The sequence below is a fragment of the Arachis hypogaea genome, chromosome 14 (assembly GCF_003086295.3).
Source record: "Arachis hypogaea cultivar Tifrunner chromosome 14, arahy.Tifrunner.gnm2.J5K5, whole genome shotgun sequence".
NCBI lineage: Eukaryota > Viridiplantae > Streptophyta > Magnoliopsida > Fabales > Fabaceae > Arachis > Arachis hypogaea.
Window position 1 is genome coordinate 48,561,732 of NC_092049.1, and position 7,441 is coordinate 48,569,172.

A 7,441-nucleotide genomic window follows, 5' to 3' on the forward strand; every position below is an offset into this window, starting at 1 on the left:
TTTGGACGTTGAATTTATTTTTTCTTAAATGTTTTATTCATGTTTTATCATGTACATAATTCATATAAATAAATGAAAGATTAATTTTTTAGTATTTTATTTTATTTTATTTGAAAGATTAACTTATCAGTATTTCTGTTTTTTTTTCTTTTTTTATTTAAAAAAGGGTTAGGCCACGCTTTTGAAGTGTAACAACAAGTTTTTATCTTTCGGCACGCTTTAAAAGCGTGGATGTATATCTGTCTTCTGGCACGCTTTAAATGCGTGGCTACAGGGTTATACATACAGCCATGTTTTTAAGCGTGCCAATAGATAAAAGCGTGGCAAAAAGTAAAGCGTACCAATAGATCAAGAAAAGCGTGGCAATAGATCAACCGGCACGCTAGCAGATGTGACCCTTTTAAAAGCGTGCCGATAGCTCAAAAAGCATGGCGAAAAGCTGTCGGCACTCTTTTTAGCACTTTTCGGCACACTTTAAAAGCGTGGCAGAAAAATTATTTTCTTATAGTGATAACACCAAACTTAAACTTTGCTTGTCCTCAAGCAAACAAAGAATCATGCAATAAAGTTTGACAATCCAAGGTAAGAAGAATAGCAATTTAATGTTCATGGTTAGCTAGTTTTCTATGCATGCTACAATCACAAAAGAAATTCAAATTATTGATGCTTTTATCTAGCTCATTTTATGAAATCTTTTCTTTATGTTTGTTCCTTGAAACAAGCTTTTAATTCTCTTCTCATCTTATTCTTTTGGGTCCTTTGCACCATGAGTTAAAAGCTACGACTCTAAATGCTTTGTTTTCAAGTATTACCACTTGGTACATAAGCACCACAAGCATTTAATTAGAGGACTTCTTTAAGCTCATTTGTTTCTCTTTCTTTGCTCTCTAATCATTGTTGCTCAAAGCCTTTAGCTTTGAGGGAGTACTTTTGCACTTGAGCCTAGCCTTGACTCTAAATGTTTTGTTTTCAAGCTTTTTGCTTGATATATAAACACCACAAGTACTTGACAATTGTCATTGGTACTCAGAGCCTTTAGCTTTTTCATTCTTTCCCTTTTCTTTTATTGCCTTATTTGCATTTGCTTTTTCAAGGTTTTGATGATTCAAAAAATTTCATAAAATGTCCTAGATGAAAACTTCCATCAAACAAATTCAAATGCAATTGAGCAATAACAATTAATCATGCTAGCCTTCCAATACTTATATGCCCATGCTAAGTTCTTCTTTAATGGCCTTGTTTATTTATGATCATGATTCCTTAATTACTTTGACTCACAAAATTCAAGATGGTAGTCATAATGTCACAGTAACATGTTACAATTCAAAATTCAGGCTTTATTCACAAGGAGTAGTCACACATGCATAGAAAGGAATAAAAGACAATCATGCAATTTAAAGTGCTGGAAACAAGTACGAAGAAAAAGGAGCGTTGCCACCTTGTAGTTCATCTTCATTGTTGTTGTCCTTTTCCTCTTAGTATTCCCCTTCCCAAACCAAACATAGAATGCTTGCTTATCCTTAAGCAATCAATTAAACCAGTGGAGATGGGGTTTGTGATAGGTCATAAGTGTGTTGTGTAACGACCCAACTCCCAGTATGCCACGGTCATACAAGAAGCCAAGTGTTACGAACTTGTTCTTCCAAATTATTAACTATTACTTAATATATGAGCCTGTTCCTTGTTAGAACGTTGCCAATTTAATGAGTAACTTTTTTTTTCTAACTTATATTGTTGCGAGCGAGGGAGTAAAATAAATAAGCACACACTGATAGAAATAATAAGGAAGCATAAAGAAACATATAACACAGCTAATAATATACATCATGTACACTATAACAAAACATGTAGCGTTCACAAAAGATCAAGTTAGTTTACATTCTCGTCATCCTACGTAGCTAATATATACACGAGACTCCCAGGGCCTGGCCCATACAAAAAGCCGCTAAACTGGCTCCTAGGATAGCCTAACCACTATATAGCTCCTAGCTCTCGGGTGTACTAATACAAGTGAGAGACTAACTAACATATAATGTCAGACTAGAGTGTCATCAAAAGAATGCCCCTACTGCTGTCAGACTATATCTACACGTGGCCGTTCGGAAGATCATCATGAGGCTCCCCCATCTCCTCATCCTGCTCTATCTCTATCTCAGGATCCTCCTCCTCCTTGTCGTCCGTAGCTATAGCTATACCCTCGAATCCACCAAAAGCACTACTGTCACTATGTATAAAACCATTCACGAGCACAGGTCCGTTCACATATATTGGAGCTACCTGGTCATCTGGTAGTGCCAGCTCATCAGGCCGTGAAAAGTCAGGGATTGGCTCAGAGGAAAAGTCCCACTCTGGTGGTATCACAGGTACGTAGTCACCAGCTAACTCGGGCTCATCAGGAATGATAGGCTTAGGTTCCACCACATTCAAAGGTTGAGCTGGTATAGGGTGTCCGGGACCATAGGGAAAAGGATGTCCAAGTGTGTCAGGGTGTAACCAAGATAAGGGAAAGTCGTAAGGAGCATCGGGGTAAAAATACGGGCTAGACAGAGGATGTTGAAAAGTTCAATTAGGTAATGCATATCGTCTAATACGAGGCTCTAATCCAATAATGAAGTAACTGTGATGTATCGGATCCTTGTAGAGGTAAGGGTCCTCGAACTCATAGAATATCACGCCCGTCTCCATCTGAAGGGGAGGAAGGGAGAGAAGGGGTTAAGAACTGGTGAGTTCTTAGTAGGTCCGGGGTTATTAGTTACATTCATTTATTCGGTGATGATGAGCAGATGATAAAAGAATACAACGAAGCAGTAAATAGTAAATAAAGATAGATAGAGAAAGGAGGGAAAATAGAAAATAGAACACGAATAGAAGAATACAAGAAAATAAAACACAGATATAGCATACAAGCAGATAGACATAAAGAAATATATCACACACAAAAAAGGAATGCAACAAAGAATTGATGAGCGGATAATTTATACGCTTTTTGGCATTTTTTATATAGTTTTTAGTATGATTTAGTTAGTTTTTAGTATATTTTTATTATTTTTTAAATAAAAATCACATTTCCAGACTTTACTATGAGTTTGTGTGTTTTTCTTTGATTTCAGGTAATTTCTGGCAAAAATTGAGGGACTTGAGCAAAAATCTAATTCAAAGTCTGAAGAAGGACTGCAGATGCTGTTGGATTCTGAACTCCCTGCACTCAAAGTGGATTTTATGGAGCTACAAGAGTCCAAATGGCGCTCTCGCAATTACGTTGGAAAGCAGACATCCAGGGCTTTCCAGCAATATATAATAGTCCATAATTTGCCTGAGTTTAGATGATGCAAACTGGCGTTCAATGCCAGCTCTCTGCCCTATTCTGGCGTTAAACGCCAGAAACAGGTTACAAAGCAGAGTTAAACGCCAGAAACAAGTTACAAACTGGCGTTTAACTCCAAGGAAGACCTCTACACATGAAAGCTTCAATGCTCACCCCAAGCACACACCATGTGGGACCCAGAAGTAGATTTCTGCATCATTTAATCATTTCTGTAAACCCTAGTTACTAGTTTAGTATGAAAACTTCTTTTAGTGATTTATTTCACATCTCTGGAACATATTATGTAACTTTTACATTCTGAGACCTCCATGGGAGGCTGGCCACTCGGCCATGTCTACCCTATTATCACTTATGTATTTTCAACGGTAGAGTTTCAACACACCATAGATTAAGGTGTGGAGCTCTGCTGTTCCTCAAGAATTAATGCAAAGTACTATTATTTTTCTATTCAATTCAAGCCTATTTCTTCTCTAAGATATTTATTCGCACACAAGAACATGATGAATGTGATGATTATGTGACGCTCATCATCATTCTCACTTATGAACGCGTGCCTGACAACCACTTCCGTTCTACGTGCAAACAAGCTTGAATGCATATCTCTTAGCCTCCTGTTCGTGAGACCAAAGTCTTTGTGGTATAGGCTAGAATTATTGGTGGCCATTCTTGAGATTTGGAAAGTCTAAACCTTGTCTGTGGTATTCTGTTGCCGGGGATTGTTCGAGTTTGGACAACTGACGGTTCATCTCGTTGCTCAGATTATGTAATTTTATTTTATTTTTAAGCTTTTTGTTTCTTATTTTCGAAAATAAAACAAAAAAATTTTTTTTTCAATTTCGTTTTTCCCAAAATAATTTTCGAAAAAAAACAAAAAAAAAATCTTATAAAATCATTAAAACCAAAAATTTTATGTTTCTTGTTTGAGTCTAGTGTCAATTTTTAAGTTTGGTGTGAATAGCATCTTTTTAATTGTTCTTTAATTTTCGAAACTCATGCATGGTGTTCTTCATAATCTTCAAGTTGTTCTTGATTATTTGCTTTGTTTAATCTTTGCATTTTTATGTTTTGTGTCTTTTCTTGTTTTTCATGTGCATTTTCAATTTGCTAGTGTCTAAAGTTTGAAATTTTCTAAGTTTGGTGTCTTGCATGTTTTTCTTTTCTTAAAAATTTTCAAAAATAGTTCTTGGTGTTCATCTTGATCTTCAAAGAGTTCTTGGTGTTTATCTTGACATTCAAAGTGTTCTTGCATGTATTGTGTGATTTGATTCATGATTCTCATGTTTTGAGTCTTTTCATTGTTTTTCTTTTTCATCATTAAAAATTAAAAAATAAAAAAAATATCTTTCCCTTATTCACTCATAAATTTTCGAAATTTTGAGTTGAATTTTTTAAAACTTTTTAAAATTATTTGTTTCTTATGAGTCAAATCAAATTTTCAATTTAAAAATTCTATCTTTTTCAAATCTTTTTCAAAAAATCAAATCTTTTTCATTTTTTCTTTCATAATTTCAAAATTTTCAAAATTTATTTTCAAAATCTTTTTCTTATTTCCATTTCATATTTTCAAAATTAATGCTAACAATTAATGTGATTGATTCAAAAATTTTAAGTTTGTTACTTGCCTATTAAGAAAGGTTCAATCTTTAAATTTTAAAATCATATCTTTTAAGTTTCTTGTTAGTCAAGTAATCAACTTCAATTTTCAAAATCAAATCTTTTTAATTTCCAATTCAAATCTTTTTCAAAAAGATTTTCAATCATATCTTTTTCATTGTCAATCACATCTATTTCAAAATCAATTTCAAAATCATTTCTAACCTCTTATCTTTTCAAAATTGATTTTCAAATCTTTTTCAAATTAAATCTTATCTTGTTTGATTCTTATCTTTTTCAAACGACCTAACTAATTTTCCCTCTCTAATTTTCGAAAATCACTAACCTCTTTTTCAAAATTCCTTTTTAATTAACTAATTGTTTTAAATTCTAATTTAATTTAATTTAATTTTTCTTTTTTTAAAAACTTTTGAATTTTAACTTCAAATTTTAAATTCAAAACAAAAATATTTTATTTTATTTTATTTTATTTTTGAATTCTTCCATCTCCTTCTAATTATTTATTTATTTACTAACACTTCTCTTCTACTAAAAAATTTGAAACAACTCTTCTCCTCTGTATTCAAATTCTTATCTTTTCTTTCTTCCATCCTTCCCTTCTTCTACTCACATAAAGGAACCTCTCTACTGTGGCAAAGAGGATCCCTATTATTTTCTGCTCTCTTCTTTTTCATATGAGTAGGAACAAGGATAAGAACATTCTTGTTGAAGCTGACCCTGAACCTGAAAGGACTCTGAAGAGGAAGCTAAGGGAAGCTAAAGCACAACTCTCTGGAGAAAATATGACAGAAATTTTCGAAAAAGAAGGAGACATGGCCGAAAATAACAATAATGGTAGAGATGCAAGGAAGATGCTTGGTGACTTTACTGTACCAAATTCCAACTTACATGGAAGAAGCATCTCAATCACTGCCATTAGAGCAAACAAAATTGCAAGTTTCATGGACTTCCATCAGAAGATCCTTTTCAGTTCTTAACTAAATTCTTGCAGATTTGTGATACTTTAAGACCAATGGGGTTGATCCCGAGGTCTACAAGCTTATGCTTTTCCCGTTTCCTGTAAGAGACAGAGCTAGAATATGGTTGGACTCTCAACCTAAAGATAGCCTAAACTCCTGGGATAAGTTGGTCACGGCTTTCTTAGCCAAGTTCTTTCCTCCTCAAAAGCTTAGCAAACTTAGAGTGGATGTTCAAACCTTCTAACAGAAAGAAGGTGAATCCCTCTATGAATCTTGGGAGAGATACAAGCAACTGACCAAAAAGTGTCCTTCTCACATGCTTTCAGAATGGACCATCCTGGATATATTCTATGATGGTCTGTCTGAATTATCAAAGATGTCATTGGACCATTCTGCAGATGGATCTATTAACCTAAAGAAAACGCCTGCAGAAGCTCAGGAACTCATTGACATGGTTGCAAATAACCAGTTCATGTACACTTCTGAAAGGAATCCTGTGAGTAATGGGACGCCTTAGAGGAAGGGAGTTCTTGAAATTGATATTCTGAATGCCATATTGGCTCAGAATAAAATATTGACTCAGCAAGTCAATATGATTTCTCAGAGTCTGAATGGATTGCAAGCTGCATCCAATAGTACTAAAGAAGCATCTTCTGAAGAAGAAGCTTATGATCCTGAGAACCCAGCAATAGCAGAGGTGAATTACATGGGAGAACCCTATGGAAACACCTATAACCCCTTATGGAGAAATCATCCAAATTTCTCATAGAAGGATCAACAAAAGCCTCAACAAGGCTTTAATAATGGTGGAAGAAACAGGTTTAGCAATAGCAAGCCTTTTCCATTATCCTCTCAGCAACAGATAGAGAATTCTGAGTAGAATCCATCTAGCTTAGCAAATATAGTCTCTGATCTATCTAAGGCTACTCTAAGTTTCATGAATGAAACAAGGTCCTCCATTAGAAATTTGGAGGCACAAGTAGGCCAGCTGAGTAAAAGAGTCACTGAAACTCCTCCTAGTACTCTCCCAAGCAATACAAAAGAGAATCCAAAAAGAGAGTGCAAGGCCATAACCTTACTTGGTGTGGCCGAACCCAGAGAGGAGGAGAAGGACGTGAATCCTAGTGAGGAAGACCTCCTGGAATGTTCACTGACCAATAAGGAGTTTCTCTTTGAGGAACCAAAGGAATCTGAGGCTCATCTAGAGACCATAGAGATTCCATTGAACCTCCTTTTACCATTCCTAAGCTCTGATGACTATTCATCTTCTGAAGAAGATGAAGACATTGTTCAAGGGCAAGTTGCCCAGTATTTAGGAGCAATCATGAAGCTGAATGCCAAGCAATTTGGTAATGAGACTTGGGAGGATGAGCCTCCACTACTCACCAATGAACTGAATATCTGGGTTCAGCACACTTTACCTCAAAAGAAACAGGATCCTGGTAAATTCCTAATTCCCTGTAACATAGGCACCATGACCTTTGAGAAGGCTCTGTGTGAACTGGGGTCGGGCATAAACTTAATGCCACTCTTTGTAATGAAG

At 35.2% G+C, this 7,441-nt stretch overlaps 1 non-coding gene across 1 annotated transcript; it reads right to left on the reverse strand.

Annotated features, from left to right (window-relative positions):
• Positions 1–6,112: 6,112 nt before the first annotated feature.
• On the reverse strand, positions 6,113–6,220 carry LOC112746671 (small nucleolar RNA R71). The gene has a single exon (XR_003174542.1). It is a non-coding gene; the product is annotated as a small nucleolar RNA R71 (small nucleolar RNA).
• Between the last annotated feature and the right edge of the window lie 1,221 nt (positions 6,221–7,441).